This window comes from Cygnus atratus, chromosome 1 (genome assembly GCF_013377495.2).
Source record: "Cygnus atratus isolate AKBS03 ecotype Queensland, Australia chromosome 1, CAtr_DNAZoo_HiC_assembly, whole genome shotgun sequence".
Taxonomy (NCBI): domain Eukaryota; kingdom Metazoa; phylum Chordata; class Aves; order Anseriformes; family Anatidae; genus Cygnus; species Cygnus atratus.
The window spans coordinates 75,352,210-75,369,313 of record NC_066362.1 but is presented as its reverse complement, the minus strand read 5'-3'; the positions used below and the strand labels follow the sequence as shown (position 1 = coordinate 75,369,313).

Below are 17,104 nucleotides of genomic sequence, written 5' to 3'. Positions count from 1 at the left end.
ATGACCAACTGTAGAATGTAATACAGCAATGTCAAAAACTGTAGTTAGCCACCAAAGTTTTGAGATGGAAGAACTAGAAGATACAAAGGAAGACCAGGGATTAGTAACCATGTGGCTGCCTTTCCTTCTTTAATTGCAGCCTAAGACTTGACCCCTCTTGAATCTGTGATGTACTCCAGCTTTGTGGCCAACCCCACAGGCTGGTAACCTGCCAGAAAAAAGGTGTTTTGCATCAGTTTTTCCTCTCTGTAAACTGTGCTTGAACAGTGAATGGCACGCTCCAAATCGGGTCGAGAACTCAAAATGTTTACTTTCCATGTGGTTCTGAATAGAAGATTTCACATTTTTTTTAGAAGTTACAGTCAGAAACGATGCACAACCAAACCACTTTTCCACATCCAAAACGATTAAATTAAGCGCTTTGTCTAACCCGTCCTGTGGAGGAGGGGACGGGAGGAAGAGCTCCGGGAATAAAGAAATTTGGCGTCAAGTGAATCCCGAACCCGGGCTCTGCGGGTTGACCTGGCCGCCAGGCGCGCAGGGCCGGTGTCCTCCCTCTGGCTAACGGAGCTGGGTGCCGCGACCGACCCTTGGGACTCTCCAGGAGCCGTCTGAGGGATGCGGGATAATATCTCAGCCCGGCGGCAGAGAGCAAGAACCGGCAGCCGAACGGCGAAGGCGGCAAGAGGAAGCCGAGGTCCACCCGGCACCTGGGGGCTGGGGCTGAGGGACGGCGTGCCGCTCCCTCCTTCCCCGCCTGCCTCCGCCGGCCGAGTGACTGCGGTGGGGCCCAATCAGGGTCCCAGCCCGGCCCGGCGCTGCCGCCCGCCCCGTCAGGGAGGCCCGGCCCCGGGGCGGGGAGCGAGGCGAGCGCCCGGCGCGGCGCGGCCCCGCTGGGTCTTGGCCGCCGTGTGCCAGGCGGGGCCGCCCGGAGCAGGCGGCAGGCAGAGGCTCGGCCGACCTGGGAGTGCCTGGTGCGGCTTCGGGCGCAGGTAAGGGGGAGCCGGGCTCCTGCGGGGGGGCTCCCGAGGCTCGGCACGAAGCTGGCGTAGCTCAGCTCGGCTGCCCCGTCCCGTCCCGTCCCGCCGCCGTGCGGGCGCGGAGCCCGGGGCCGCCGCCTGGCCGGGTGCCCCCGGGGCTGGACGGCTCCCGTCCCCATAGGGGGTCCCCGCCGCCTGCTCCCGTCCCCAGAGAGGGGGTTTCTGCCGCCTAACTCCGGCCCCACGGGGCCCCCTGGAGCCTCTGGCCCGCGGCCCTGGCCTGGCTTGGGTGGAGGAGCCCGGCTGCCTTCCCTCCGGGCTGCCGCCCCCGGGCCGGGCGAGGGAGCGTGACCCCGCCGCAGCCCGGCTGGAGCTGAGCTAGAGTCGGCCCTGGTGAGTGCCCTGGAGCTGGCTTGCGTGCCCGGAGGAGCGTTTAGGGAGGTTTTGGGGAGCGGGAGCCTCTGCTTTCATCGGTGCGAGCTGCGGTGGAACGCTGTAGTTAGGAGTGCTGTGAAACTTCGGCTGGGAGTCGTATCCTGCACGAGCAAATGTGTTTTGATTTAAGGCCTGGGGTTCTTACATCCTGTAATTATTTTTTCTAGGTCTGTTTCTTTTAGTTCTGGGACTTAGGCGAGCTGAAATAGCTCTGCTTGCTCACGCCCTGGCTGAGGTGCAGCTGTAGCAGTGAAAAGGTGCTTTGTACCTATGTAGCCGTTTCCACGGGAAGAAATAAGCTATGCTGTTAAGCGCTTTGCTGCGGTATAACATCATGCTTGTGCTCTCCTGTGGAAGTGCAGTGCTGATGATTTGGGGCCAACGCAGATGAAGTGTTGGGGATGTGCATTCGGTTGTGTCTGGAGCCTTCAGACTCTGCTGGTTCTGTTTATTTCAGCCCAAGCTCGGATGCTACCAGCAGCAAAACGTGTGAGCTCTGGCATGTATTGAAATGGCAGCACGATTGAGCAATGAGAGTGTCTGCATCCAAAAACTAAGCAGCAAAAATGGGTCACTTGGAGTGAGAATATTCTTTGTGCTTACATGATCGAGTATCTGACAGCAAGATGTTTCAGTGTGCCAAATCCAGATTTATTGCTTCTATTAAAGGTAGCAGCCATTGCTTGAGGATTTATGTTTGTCAAGGACAAAAGTGGCTTGCAGTTACAATAAAAACGTGAACACAGATTTCAGTAAAACTGGTGAGATTCATGAGGCAGTGCTACAGACAGGTTGCAGGGGCATCCCAGAAACCAGGAAAACTGAAATCTGTTTTAAGTTTTGGTTCCAAACACAGCAAGCGTTTTGGTCTAGAGAGACTTTTTTGTGTTGGTAGGAAGCGAGGAGCTGCAGCGCTCCACAGTTTGGGTGGAAGCCATCCTGGGAGAGTTTTGACAATAGGATTTAGTGTAATTTCTTGAAAAGCTGTGTGGTGTAGATCAGCTCCTAGAAGCAGGGGGAATTGGTTGGTGTGCCAGTGAGAGACTGACTCAGTGTGTGCTGCGTGGCTCTTAAAGATCGATGTTGCCATGCATGGAGTATGAAGCTGCTGTTTCTCTCCTCCCTGAAAGCAGCGTCAGCTGCACGTGTGTGCCTGGCTGCAGAGCTGGGCCTGTGAGAGCCGTCTCTCTTTCCAGCAGCATTGCTCCTATTCTGAGGTACCGCTGCTTTTGAGCAAGGTGCTGTTAGGTATTCAACAGCTGCTGTAACTGTCAAGAGCCCAAGTCAAAATATGTCATGCCAGATTCAGGCACCTCCTCAGCTTCAGTGAGTTTTGCCCTGGGTTTTCATCCTGTGTGCTGGCTCAGTTCTAGGTTTAGCAGATCAGCTGAAGAACGTTTGAGTTGCTCTGTCCTCTGCACGTGTCCACAGCAGATCGGTGCTGAGGAAAAATCTGTGAGTAACATTTCTGCTTCCATGCAGGGTGGAGTGCCTTGAGGTCAGGGATGTCACATGGGGCAGAAGGCTCTGCTGAATGTCATCTTCTGTTCCTACATAGAGGCGAGTCATGTTTCTGCTTTGGGCTGCGCGGTCTGTTGCGGTATAAAACGTGTGGCAGGAAGTAATGGGGTTCTGATTAAAAGATCTCTGGAGATGTACGGGGAGACTTTGCTTGCGAGCTGTGTCTGTGAGGATAACTGTTGGCGTTTCTGAAATTACAGCCATTCCCAGGACGCTGAGGTTCGTTCTTACCTGGTGCTGCCAGTGTGGTCCCATCGCTCGCCGGTGATGAGGAGGACAACATCTGCTCTCTGATCACCAGTCGGGTCAGGATGGTCTGAGGAGAGGAAACACCGTATGCTGATGTGCATGGTCCTGTGTGCTGTAGGAGGTTTTGTCTTAAATCTGCCAGAGTAGGGTGTCTGTGGTGTTTCTGCCTTACACTGCATCAAGGAGTCAAGACAGTTTCAATGAGGAGAAACTTACTCCTCTGAAGTAAGAGGCCTGGAACAAAGGCAGCTTGCTTACTTTCTTAGCAGTGATCTGATGGCATCAAAATGTACCTCTGGCTTACTGAGGACAAGATAGTGCTGCTGCAGACCCATTAGAGTTACTAATTTCCTTTGTGGTGCTTCAAATTGTGTGTTTTCTGTGCTGGCGAGGGAGCACAGAGAGGTGTCTGTGTCACAGGTCTGATATGACAGTCCAAAACGTGTCCTTGGCCCCTGGGATGGGGTAAGAGGACTGCAAGAAAGTAAATGCTTGTTCCTGGGGAGTCTGTTGGTTTGGAGTAGTTTTTGGTAGAGAAAGAAATAGCCCAAATATCTGACAGGATTCAGGGAGACAGTGGAGCATCCTGGAAATTTCTGTGGTGTTAGAGTTTGGTGAAGCCCCTGTCCCACTGCTGACAATCTCCATGCCTTTTGTTAAGGTGCTGGTGACCTGTGCCTCAGCTCCTAAATGGCAATGTGCAGGTTAGGTTGCTATACCTGAGGTGGCTGCTTCTCATCCACCTGTACCTTTGTTATTTTCCAGCTTCAAAGCAAAGCTCAAGTTTTGTTGCTTCTTTAAAGATCTGTGATTATGTTCTGTCCTATTTCTGTACGGCCTCACTTTGGCAGGCAGGCATTGTTGTGTTTGCTCTTCTTGTGTGCAGCTTCTGTGTACAGCTGTGTATTAAGAATAAATAAAAACACTTAATACCTTAATAAATAAAACCACTTAGTACCTTCCTATATTTAGGCTGAGTGGTGTTCCCCCCATTTGTCATTGTGAGATCCCATTAGTCATCTCACTAGCGACTCTGCTCTTGGATTCAGTCCAAGAGAGGTAAACTACATTGCCTTGCCTCGTGTTTACTGCTGGTGTCTACACCCAGGCACTCACTTAACATTTATTCATCATCTACTATGAATTCACACCCTGCCTTGCCCTGCTGTATATCCGTTTGTGTGCCCAGAGCCCAGGTTACATGTTGTGGTGTCTCCTTAACAGAAATACCATGTCTCGTTCTCCTCCTGTGCCAGTCTGCATGTGTGCTGGCTGTTCTGGCTGCAGCGGGACAAGGGCATCAGCCTGCCCTGTGCCTTGGTAGGACAGTGAGTGATATTGCTGGAAGGATCGCTGCTGAACAGGTGATCTGTGAGCGGAGGATCTCAGAAATCAACGATGTTCACTGTTCAGATAGTGCTTTGAAGACAGTGGTTTTATGAACACTAATCTTTGTAGCCTGTCATAGGAAAGGCAGTGCGTTACTTCTGAGAGATTACATCTCCTGGTTCTTGAGAAGTCAGCACCCAGTCCAGGATTAAAGCTTGGTCCTTTTGGAGGATGGTTTTTCTCTTGCCACAGGGTTGTTAGCAGCAGCTGTTACATCTCTAACTTCAGGCGACTGAGAGCTCAGCAGATGGGTACGCTGAGCTGTAACACCTATCTTGGCACCTTTCTGGTGGGGTCTTTGCCTCGGCTCTCTCCTTGCTCTGAGTGCCCTAGCAAGGGTGTTCAGCCATGAACACACAGCAAGATGCAGGCAGTGATGCGTCAGTTTTCTCCCTCTCTTTTTCCACCCCTCTCTCCCTAGTTGGATTGTGTTTTGGTCCAGCTCAGGGAGAGAAGACTGGACATTTTGTTATTTTTCTAACAGTGTTTGCTGCCAAGATTATAACTTTAATTCTGTGTAAAGAATTGAATTTTCCATCAATAATTAAGTCATCACACTGGATTTTCAGTTGCTTGCCCATTGTATGCATTGCCCTTGCTACGGGCATGTGTGATTTCCTGATACCTTTAACTTCCAGAGCATTTTGCCCCTCTGTGACTTATGTTGTACATGAGGAAAATGTGGTGTTTTAAAGCTTTATGCTTTTTCTAACTGCTCTGCTTCTGTTTCTGTAAGAAGGCCAAGATAAACCAATTATGTAAAGAGCTGATTTCTCAGTGGAAATATATTTAGATACAGGTCTTGAAACCAGCCATAGCTGTATTCTTCCTTCTCCCTGTGCCCTCCTTAGCCACCTTCATCTGTAACAGAGAAGGCAGGAGGAGAATGTGGAAGGGCTTGGGCTGTGCAGTCCAGCCTGGCAAACCCAACTGATCCCCAGCAGTTTTTCCCCTGGGTGGGAGTCCTGCACTGTCTTGCTTTTGACTGCTTTGTCCCTCCAGGCCACGAGAGCTAAAGTTTCACCAGCGCTGTCTCTGCGAGAGGTGCTCTGTGAGGGGAGTGCCACTAAATCTTGCCCTCATTGCTTGCATGCTGCATCTTTTCCTGCATGTTGTCTCAGGGCCATGGGGAACAGCCCCTGGTGTAGAGTAGAGATGTTCTTCTCTTTCATCAAAAGCATGGTACAAGTGTGAATCTTGCTAAAACTGCTGGGAGATGCAAAAGCCAAAACATGTGAGATTACTTAGGCAAGGGAGATTGGATAACCTGTCCGGCACCAGGCTGGTGTCCCACTCTCTGTTAAGGCAAGACTGCTTGCTGTCGCTCTGCCTCATTAAGCCATACTGGTTGTGCCAAAGAACCAGGGCCAGAGGCCATTTAAGGAGTCTCTGGTTCACGGTGCCAGAAGTAAGACAGAAATAACGAAAAGTCTGACTTTAAGCAGCCATGTGCATGCATCTTGATGGCAGTCACACTTCTGGTAGGCACAGTGCTACAATTCTTGAATGAATAAAATCCCATTGAATGCCATCTGTGGGCAAAGGGCTCCAAGATCGAGTGAACTGGTCCAAAATTTGGTTTGTACTTGCATCTTTCTTTGAAGGCTTTTTTTCCCTAAATGTTAGTGGAGAACTTAAGGCAGAGACTTGAGTCAGCTATTACAGCATCTACAGCATCTGAACTCTGAACTGGGGAATCTTTGCGCTGTTAAAGGCAGCCCTATAATTATGTCTCTGATTTAAAGTGTGCTGATTTATGCTAGTGGTTATCTGATTTTTAAAGTTTTCTCGTAACTCCAAATGTGACAGACATGGGAGAACAACTTTTTTCTTGCTGTATTACAGATGTGGCAAAATAAGTGGAAATTATGATGATAATATGGTCTTACATGCCTGTTCTCAAGCTGATCAATTCTGAAACAAAAATCTAGGGGAAAAGTGTAGTGTGTTATTAAAATATGAAAGTAGGAGATGACCCCAAATAATTCATAAGACTGCAGTGGTTCTGAAGGGAGATACAACGTTCCCAAACTTTAGCTGGTAACAGAACATAGCTTTCATGTGGTAAAAACAAGCAAGCTGCTGAACAGCCCAGCCCCCATCTCCTCATTTTCAAATTTTCCCCTTGTAGTGATCTTTTATGAATGACAGAATCAGGAACACATGCACACTTATCAAATTAGCAGCAGGATCCGTTCCTGAGGAAGGGTGGTGACTGTGATCCTGTGACAGCTTTACACATGGCTGTCCCTGTGCTGTGTGGTGGACATGGCCTCGTGAACCTGATTCGCTTGTGGTTACATGGTTGGACATCCATGGGCTGAATGATTGGCTTTGTGTGAGGAATAGGACATCTCACAGCAAGTTCTGAAATTCAAATAGAAGGTCCTTAAAAATAACGATGTATTTTTTCTTTTCTCCAAGGAGAGGAATTCAGGGAGTGAATCAGAGGCTGTTCTATTGGCATTTGCCTCTCGAAGCAGAACTCAGCAGAACTTTGGAACTGGTTTCTCTCTCTACAGCAGTGAGGTACGGTTAAGGTTTGATCACCTTCGTGCTTGAAGGGAGTGACCAAGCCATGGCTTGGGCAGGCTGCGTTCAGTTCATCGCGGTAGTTTCTGTGGCTTGTGGTTTATTGCTGGCTACTGCTTTCCTGGCGACCCCTAAGGGAAAGGGCAGGGGCAGCATGCTTGCTGCACACCCAGCAGTTGATCTGAGGTTCCTGCAGTCGGTCACTGACTTTGAGGGTGTGCTGGGTTTACTTGGTGTGCTATGTGACACTGAAAGGCTTTTGGCAAGACAGCTGTTGAACTGAGCAGAACCTCCAATGTTCAGCGAACTTCAGTGCCATTCAAAGAATCTAGAGTTGTCCAGAAAGTCTAGGTAGGTGTTTTCCTGAAGTCTTGACTTGATATTTTCTCTCTAAAGTATACATACGCATTAGCTGTAGCTATAGGTTCAGGGAGAAATCCAGCCTCAAAGGTATAAGCATTGTTGAAGCAGGTGAGCTATTTTAAGTGGCCTGAATCACAGGGAGTGTAAGTGTGGGGAGAAGAATGTGCAGGCCCTTGGAGGCTGATCCCTGTGTTTTCAGAAGTCATGAGATTGGCATGTGAAGGTGTGCGTAGGATCAAATTAAGGTCTGTCTCAACCAGCAGGTGACAAAAAGTATCTTCATTGTACAAAAACGTCGAGCTGTTGCTGTGTTTCTGAACATAGTTATTATCCCGCATGGCTGTAGCACTGGTCATGGGTTCTATACAGCTCAACAAGGGCACGGGCAGTGTGGGTTTGTAAAAATCACCCTTGCTGTATGGACGCTGCTAGAATCTGTTTTCCCTTAGCCTTGGGTCAGGTACTCAAGTCATGAAAAAGTCCTGCAGAGGTGAAGCGTCGGCAAGGAGAGAGGGAGCATGTAGCTAATTGGGATTTCTGCAGTTAGAGTGTAGAGGGATATTAATAGATACCAGCCATGTGACTGCTGTTCTACCTTGCTGTGTAAGGTTTTCTGATAGATTCAAAGTGTCTTCTCTACCACCTAACTTAAATGTAGCACTGGTTTATTTTTGTCCATCCCTGAGAAGTGTGCAGAGTGTGTTGCCTCTGAGAGCTGCAGAGAATAGGGTGCAGATGGAGGCAAGGGCGTGGATGGGGCCATGCTGGGGAAGTGGTGGCTGTGTGGGGGCCAGGAGCAATCCCAGTGCTGGGAGCAGTGTTGGATTCCCCATCCAAATGTCCATGCTGGAAGGCAGGCTGCTGTGATGGGAGGTGGTGGCGTAATGAATGGCTCTGCTCCCTCTGCTGCTCAGCTGGAGCCTTTTTGCTCTCCCTCCTCTAGTGAAAGCACCTCTGATAGGCTTTTGCTCAATGGGTGGGAGGGGTGGTACATTGAGGTCCTTTTATGAGAACGAGACAAAAACTTAATCCTCCCAAGATGCTGATGTGCTGAAAATGCAAGGTCCTCTGTAGCGTAGCTGACAAGCGCTTTGGGTAGCATACCTCCTGGGGACCTCTGTGCTGCTTCATGTTTTCTCCCCAGTTCCTGTCCACTGCTGTGCACACAGTGGGGCAAGGTCTGCCTCAGGAAGAGGTGGGCGCGTTGACCAGCTAATCTCTGGGAAAGGCACATGGGAGCTAGGTGCCTCCCAATGGTTTGGGTGCTAGCTTTGTAGTGCCTTCTAACCTGCTTCCAAAACAACATTAAGCAAAGGAGGCATTTTTTTTTACTCTTAATTTAAATCTGTGGGAAGCTGGTTTTGGTTTAGAGCAGGGATCTGAAAAGGCTTGTCAGCTGGATCTTAGAACCATTCAGCTTTTTTTTTTCATGTAACCAAAGTTCATTTAACATGTGACAGCACTTTTAATTTACGTTTTTAAAGGAAACATCAATGGAATGTTCAGAAATGCATATTTATGTATCTTGGCTAAGCTTGGGTCTAAGAACTTGTTTTTCTTCTTTCAATGAAAGAGAATTTCTTGTCTTAGGTTGGGATTCTTTTCTGTTTTTGTGGTTTTTGTCCTCTCCAAAAAGAGCATGTAGTGGCTTACATTAGTCTACCTCTTCCTTTGGATATGAAACCTGTTATTAACAGGTTCCAACCAAAAGTGTCCTCTCAGAGGTTTCCTTACATGTCCTGTTGGTGTTCCACCTCCCATGCAGTGCTGGGCAGGACCACTGCAACCTCTCACAGTGCTGGTATAGAAACTTGTTTTCAGGGGTGTCTGCAGGACCCACAGCACAATCAGGAATTTGGACACCATGTGAGTGCATCTTTTCTCACTGCCCTTGATGGGGGTGCAGATGTGCCCCCCTTACACTCCCTAGCCTCGCAGGTGTATGCAGCATAGCTGTGGCTGGGGTGTTTTTAGCATGGGCCGGTCCGACTGCTGCCGAGAGCGGTGAAAGTGCCGTCTCTAGATGGTCTCTAGACCCTGTGCTTCCACCCATGGCGGCGGCACCCATACGCCCCGAAGGCTGTGATGACATTTCTCAGCAAGCTTCCTGTGGATGATGAATCCTTTCCTCCTTCCAAGCCTTCACAGGAATTAATGAAGCAGTATCGATGATTCAGTTGCATAGATGGGTGAGCATTACATGCCAGGAGTAGTAACAGGTCCCTCATCCGTGGACATGCTTCTGCAGCAGCATCTGGCTGGCTGTCCCTCTGTTTGCAGCACTGCTAGAGAGCATCCTTTCTGTTAACAGCTGTGAGGCTTAAAATGCAACGTGGAGATAAGAGCATTGTGATTTGTTTTCAGGGTGGTGCTGGTAAACTTCCTGCAGCTTGGTGGGGAAGATAATCGTGCAGGTTTGGGCTTCATTGTTGTGACTGTGTCTAAGGTGAATATAAGAAAAATATTTTGGTCAAATAGGCTTTCCTCTCTGTTTTATCCAAAGAGAAAAATCTGTTATGAGCCTGATATGTTGTTCTCATTACTGAGAGTTTCTGAATGGGACCTGAATCTGTAATTACTTGCATGTCCTTATCTGTGAGATGCAGTCTTTTCCAGGTCAGTTGTTTGGCTTTCAGAATCACTTGTCACGACATGCGCCCTTAAATCCACATATGCAGAAGTGCTTGATCATAAATATGTCAATATGGCAAATGGCATTTCTTTTGGAATTGTTTTGGGCATCATGGTGGAAATGGCTGCTGATGACCAGCATTTGTTCTGCTTATAGAAGCTCTGGAGCTGCTGAGGGAAGGGAGGGTGATATGCAGAGAAGTTGGACAAGACATTTGTGAAAAGGCTTTCCATAGAGAGGAGGGACCGATCACCTGCAGTGCCTGCCAGGGGTGAGGCATCCACATATGCTGCTTGGGAGGAGAGGGGATGTCTTCTAGCCCTGTGTGGTGATTGCCTGTGTTGATTCAGTGATCGAAAATTTTCCATAGTAAAAGCAGTTCTGCACAATCCCAAACTTAACATCCCCTTCCTTCTTCATTTCATTTGGTGAGTGTTATCAGGCATTACGAAGAGCATTGAAAGTGAGGTTGGAAGCTGGAACCGTGTTTGCCCTGCTGGTGGTGGCAACATTGCAAGGATGGAGTCCTACCACGTCTCCAGAGAGCTTTTTGTTAGAGCAAAACCACGGCAGGCCCTTGGAGATCGCCTCCTTTTGTACAGGGTGGTGGCAGGTAGAACTAGATACATTATTCCTTTTGGACCAGGCTGGGAGGCTGTCCCTCTGTTGCCTGCATGTTACCTAGTGGTGGATGTTTTTTCCTTCTGACTTGGCAGAAGTGCTAAAGCAGTACCTGGAGTTCAGGGCTACCTTCTGCAAGAAGCCTCCATGCTGCTGTCTCTATCTAAAATCCTTTCGAGTCTTCAGCTTCTTGCGCTCAGACCTTGTGGTGCGTAAAACTCCCTCTTCCTCTGCTCTCTTTCAGGGAATTTTTACAAATAAATCAATAGCTGTCTAGTTATGACAGCGAGAAGAAAAAGGCTGTAATGTCTCTATGGCTACCTAAAAAGTACTTGCAAAATGCTAATGGAAGAGTGCCCTACAATTATCCCATACATTCCTTGCATGCAGACTGAAAATTGTTTGCATTAGTTAAGTAATTGTTGCACGCTTGTCCGGTGTTTGGTTACTGCAATAAATTTTTGTTCCTTTAACCTTGTGAGGCTGAAAAAATGAGTTGTTTTAACTAGAAAACTACCTGACCTGAGCTCTTGGTAGATGAACTGATTGTAAACGCACCAGCTAAATCCAGCTTTTTTTCCCCTCGTGTTTCATGTAGCATCTGAAAAGAGACAGCTTGTGGCAAATTAGCTGGGGTAAGACTACAAAAAGATTGAATTATTCCCGTTTGAACAGCTCACAGCGTGCAAGCACTTGCTGGCTGGTTTGTACATAATCTGTATCTTGGATGAGTTTGCCAGAGCTTCTGCGATTGAGAGGAAAGTAAATAATTTCCAACTGGAAACCTTGCCTTTGATGTAAATGATAATTTATTCATTCATCAGTAAAAACACCACGGAGACATGATGAGCAAAAATTGTGGTGAGTCTGTGTTTGAGTGTCTCACAATAAATGCCTGGGCCTGTTTTGTTCTGTAAAGAGAAGATGTTTGACGTGCTGTACTGAAAAGTCACTCTGCTCCTAGTGAAATACAATGCTGGTATGAAAATGCAGTTGTCAAAGCATATGTGAGGTCGTCCTGTGCATGTAGTTGTGCCTTATGCTGCTCCGCTCACTTCAGGGCATGGCACAAAAATAACAGGGTGCAGAGTGAGGTCTGCTGCAGTTAGGCAAGGCTAATCTTACTGTCAGGCATCTGTAAATGCAGAAGTAGTTGGGACAAGATAATGTTTCTGTAGGGACTTGCCTTGATACACTGATTTATTGCAGCATCTCTTCTGGAAGGGAGAGACTGAATGGGTAAGGAAGTTACGAACGTGTGGCAATAGTTTAGGATTGGCGTCCCGGTCATTTAGGACAGCGCATCCAGCTGGACTGGTGGTGCTAAGTTGGAATTTGGCTGTGATACTGCAGTTAATTCCTCCTCTTACAAAATGTGCTATACCATCTTTTTATGGCTGTGGCAATTCAGGCCTGGCTTCGTTGTCACATGCGATGAAGAATCCTGTCGTGCCTTACCTTAAAAAGTGGGGTGAAGTCTTATCCCCTGATAACACTTCCTATTGTAAGGAGACCGAGGCATTTGGCTGAATTAATGATTGACTTAAAAACAACAGAAGAGGTCCCTCCAGGCTCTGGGGTTTTGCATTGGGTGTGCTCATCTTGCCGGCTGCCCCTTGCCATCCCAGGTGTGGCAGCTCTCTATCTTGTAAGCTTTCAGTGCCATGTGATCTGGCCAGACCCAGTGCCTCCTGTCCTGTTTGCCACTCCTGGCAGTGATGAGAGGAAGGGGGTCCTTGGCAGCCGACATGTATGTGACCCCTAGTCACGTCCCTGCTGGAGGACGGGCTCCCTACCTGCAGCTGTGCCCTGCTGTGTGACCTGCCACTCGCCGTGGAATCCTCTGGTAAGTGCAGAATCCTGTCTTTAATCCTGCTTGTCTAGCTTGCACTACAAAGCCTTGAGGCAGGAACTTTGTCTCCCATCTCCACAGCCTCCTGCCTGGATCTCGTCAATGTTTACACAGACACGCAAGGGCAGCCAGAGGTTCTCCAGAGCCTGATAGAAGCCATATGTGAGATTAATCCAAATTAAACTGTTACACCTTCCACAATAAACAGGAGACTGTAGCACAGATTCAGCATGTTGCATAGCTTTAAGACTATGAAGAACGAAAAGTGAATCCTCCTCCAGAAGTTGGCCATGCCTGTATTAGGCTTGAAGAAGTTTTGAGACAAACCAGTGCTCCAAGCTCACTGTGTGGGCGTTTGCGAGAAGTGAGGCTCTTTGGAAGGATTTATGGGAGAGGGCTGTGGGCGCAGCAGTGCCGAAGATGGAGTAAGGGAGCTGAACAAAGTATGGGCCTGCTCAGCATGAATTTGTGGTTGTGGGCTTGTGTGCTCCTCCCTGCAAGAAAGGAAGAGGGGCAGGTTGCGTGCCGTGGGCTGGCCTGGAGCTGGTTAGCCTACCTGATGGGATCTTGCTTATCATCCAGGTACGTGTGCTCACTCCGTGTGTTTGACAGCGATAAGAGTGTGTCCCAGGGATATGGAGACCAGGGGGAGATGATCTGGTCGGGTCAGTCTGCAAGTGGGCAGGAGGAGGCTGCCTCGTCGTTGCTGCAGAGCCTCTTGCGGTGCTTGGGGCCTGCTGAGGGTTCGTTGGTGGCCAGGCTGACAACAGGGAGCCTGGCACTGGCCACAGAAGCAGGAAAGCTTGCTGCTGGGGGAGCTGGCTCTGGCCCTGACCCTTTTTCCCAGCACTGGCGTGAAGGTGTGGTGGACTTCCCAGCAGGGAGGACAGCCTTGAAGGCCAGGATTATTTTCACTGGATGGAGTCCAGGTCACCCACAGGGACATGAAGCTTTGCCGGCTTGCGTCTTTGGATTAGGCACATTTCTCCCAGTGAGCGTTTATGCCTTGCAGAAAGTGACAAGCCTACAAAAATGCATACGCTCTGGGCCTGGTGCTGGTGTCAAACACCGATGGAGGCGAGTGATGGACTGGTGTGCTTCTGGGCTTAAAGAGAGCAGCGTGGCACTTGGAGGGTTCCCAGCACCACCTTGCAGGAGCAGCCCTGGGGGCTGGGAGTGGGGAGGTAGGGGTGCTGTGGAAGGGTTTCGAACTGCAGGTTGGCACAAGAGCTCAGCATGGCTTGTCTGCGGGTGTGAACGTGGCACTATTGCCGTCTGGCCGCCTCCTCTGCCTGCAAGGAGATTGTCTGGGTCTGGTGGGTGCCAACAGGCATGCAACCCCTCTGCGGGGCTGGGGAGGCAGTTTCTGACTGTGAGCTCTGATCCTCTGTGCCCATTGCGCCTCTGTTTGAGGAAAGGACCAATTCTGTATTACACAGTGGGAATCACGCATTGATTTTTCAAGCGTGCTGCTTAGGAGTAAAGTATAGAGGAAACGCTGCTGAAGGCGAGGAAGGAACTTGCTAATGTGTCCCCTGTACTTGTGGGTCCCTCCTGCCCTTTGCTGCTTGCTCAGCAGATGAGCATATTAACTGCTTGTGGCTGGATTTCCAGAGAGGAGGCTGCCTCTTGAGGCTGCCTGTCGTGACTCACATCTGTGATGGATGCAGGTGCTGTCCGTCAGGCTGTGTGATGATTCCTGTCCAGCTGTGTATGTGCGTAGGGGGGAGAGATGTTATTTTGGCATCTGCAAAGACAACTTGCCTAAAAATAGGCTAAAGCCACGAACTTGGCAGCAGAAGTAGCTGTCCCCAAAGTCTTGCTTGTTGCATCTTTCTTTTTCTTCTTCCCTCCCCCCCTTAAGGAATATTTGTTTGGAATACGCACTGCGTCTCAGCTTTAGCACAAAAGTTGCTTGTGCTGGGGGACTGAGCAGCTGCTGGGGTGGACAAGGCCAGGCTGAGCTCTGCTCGTGGCTCCAGGGCTCAGGTATGTTGCTGCACTCTCTTTCCTTCTTTCATCCATCTCTCCTCTTTAGGATCCCGAGCTCCTTCGAGATGGGGCTGCCCACCTGCATGGCGTGCAGAGCCCTCGCTGCATTGGATTATGTTAGCTGGTACCAGAGACCTGCAGATTTTAGGACTGTGAATCAATTGAGCCTCTGAGCAGGAGGAGTGGTTGCTTGGCTGGGCTCTTGTGGTTGTTTTCCGTTCACTGACTGCATTGCTGGGATAGCAAATGGCGGTGTTGAATTTCTGGACAAGGCTTTTGAACAAGATCTTGCTTCAAGATGCTCGGTCAACCACCTACTGTAATGCAGAGTGCCAGTCTGTAGTTTTGCAAATTGAAGCTCTTACGATCTTTGTGTTAATTTAATTTCCTGCATAAGACACAGAGCTAGATGATTCAAAGAAACACTGCAGACACCTAATCCAGGTAGAAGCAGAATTTCCATATGTATGCATGTGCAATACTTAAAGGTTTCCGGTGGCATCAGGGATAAAGTATAAAAATACACACAAAAAAAAACAATCCTATAAAACTTGTCTATTTTGAAGAAAGCATTTAGTTGGTAGGGATCTGCATAATGGAAAACAGTCAAAGCAAGAATGGAGAAAGCATCAAATTAGTATCTTCTCTGGGTGGTGGGAAGTGGGTGCATTGTCTTTTAAATGAACGTAAAACTGTATTCCAGACAGCTTGTGAACAGTCAAGATTCAGTGGTGTTTTTGTGAGCATAAGGGCTATTATTTTGGCTTCCTGGCTGGATTCCAACTTCAGGAATCCTGATTCAGGGTCAAATGCCTCCTTGCTCTAGACAGGCTTCCAGTACTTAAAGGGGGCCTACAGGAGAGCTGGGGAGGGACTCTGTCACAGAGTGTAGTGGTAGGACAAGGGGGAATGGCTTTAAACTAAAAGAGGGTAGGTTTAGATTAGACATTAGAAAGAAATTTTTCACTCAGAGGGTGGTGAGGCACTGGAACAGGTTGCCCAGAGAAGCTGTGGATGCCCCATCCCTGGAGGTGTTCAAGGCCAGGCTGGATGGGGCTTTGGGCAGCCTGATCTGGTGAGAGGTGTCCCTGCCCATGGTAGGGGGTTGGAACCAGATGGTCTATAAGGTCCCCTCAAACCCAAGCCATTCTGTGATTACCACCTCCTCTTCCTCCTTCTGTTCCATGGGACCAGTAACTCAATTGCTTTTCCACCCTCCAATGTCCTTTGCAATTGAGCCTTGCCCACGTGCGTTGAGCTCAATACTGGCTCCTGCAAAGTCATGAGTGCTCAAAATAACGTTCTTGCCACCCTTCCTGTGTCAAGTGGCTGAAGAGAAGTATTTGTGGGAAGTGGTGGTCCTGGCTGTGTGTCCCTGTGGAGCAGACCCTTCACACATTAATCGAGCTCAAGTGAACTTGGGCATCCTGTGAAAGGAGGGCAGTGCTCTGGATAGCAGTGCCTGTGCTTGCCAGGATGCCACGGGGTCTGAATGCTCTCTGTGGGGTGTGTATTTGTACAGAGCACTATGCTTCTTACATATGTGTACATATAAATACAGCACTGAAATATTAAAGTAAATATATGTATATACGTATATAGAGGTCTATATTATAAAAAGTTTAGTTGCTCTCTGAATTTGTCTGTAGGGTACAAGGGTGTTGTTCCTGCACATCTGTGTGCATGGCAGGGGAAAACAGCGGGGTGAGCTCGCAGGACTTAGGGTTTACCTGAGCGCTGCCTGCTTGTGCTGCTGCTTAGGTGTTGCTGAAACGCGCTTAGTCAAACTGTTTCCTCTGTCTCGCTCTGACTCAAATTAAAAGTGCCACGCTTCAATTAAAGATGCAGATGAGAGGTCAAGCTACAGGCACTGCTTGAATTAATTTTTCAATTTAGACAAGCTCTCTGCTAATTTGTGTGTATATCTAAGTCCTGCAGCAGTTTAGTGCTTTTTGTTCTGCCATTTTCCTTCCCTGCACCCTGCCCTCCTGTTGCACTGCTGTTCAAAGTCTGTCTCATTTCAGAAGTGGCTGCCTATCAATAATACATCAAGTGATGCTCCTCAGGCTGTGTGTATTATAAAACACATTGTGTGTATAGCTGCTTGTATCATTTCCAAATGCTTTTTGTAGCAAGAGCATGATAATACAGTGTGTTTAATCATGAATTGAATTTACTACAGAGTAGTACTGCTGTTAAAAATATCCAGCAGGACTGAAGCTGGGAGCAAGGACGACACATGCAAGTTAGCTGGTTGGCGCACTCACTCAACTCTGTGGTATGAAAGCTTTCCTGTCCCTTGTCAAGAGCCTGCTGTCTGTGTCTTCCAGTCGATCTGTGTGCCCCAGCATGATACGCTTGTGTTCGGTACTCTGCTTGCAAGGTGTGGGTGTAAGAAGCTCTTCCATCCTGCTGACCTTCCTCGTTTCTTCAAGCTTAACGTTACCGGTCATAGGAAGTACAGCTACATGGCTTGGTGCTTCCTAAATTGTTTAAAAGGAGCTCTTGGGAATAAAGGCTCTTATTGCTCTTTTTCTT

General features: G+C 48.7%; 1 protein-coding gene across 50 annotated transcripts in view; it reads left to right on the top strand.

Moving 5' to 3' along the window:
• Positions 1–845: 845 nt before the first annotated feature.
• Positions 846–17,104, top strand: part of PPFIBP1 (PPFIA binding protein 1) — a 110,288-nt gene continuing 94,029 nt past the window's right edge. For 40 of the 50 annotated variants that reach the window (XM_035540913.2, XM_050712377.1, XM_035540895.2 and 37 more), the window contains exon 1: positions 852–992. The gene's annotated coding sequence lies outside the window, so the exon portion shown is untranslated. Of the gene's footprint in view, positions 993–3,136; positions 3,242–6,998; positions 7,104–17,104 lie in introns of those variants that run through there. The other 10 variants (XM_035540918.2, XM_035540875.2, XM_050712310.1 and 7 more) reach the window with 3 other exon arrangements.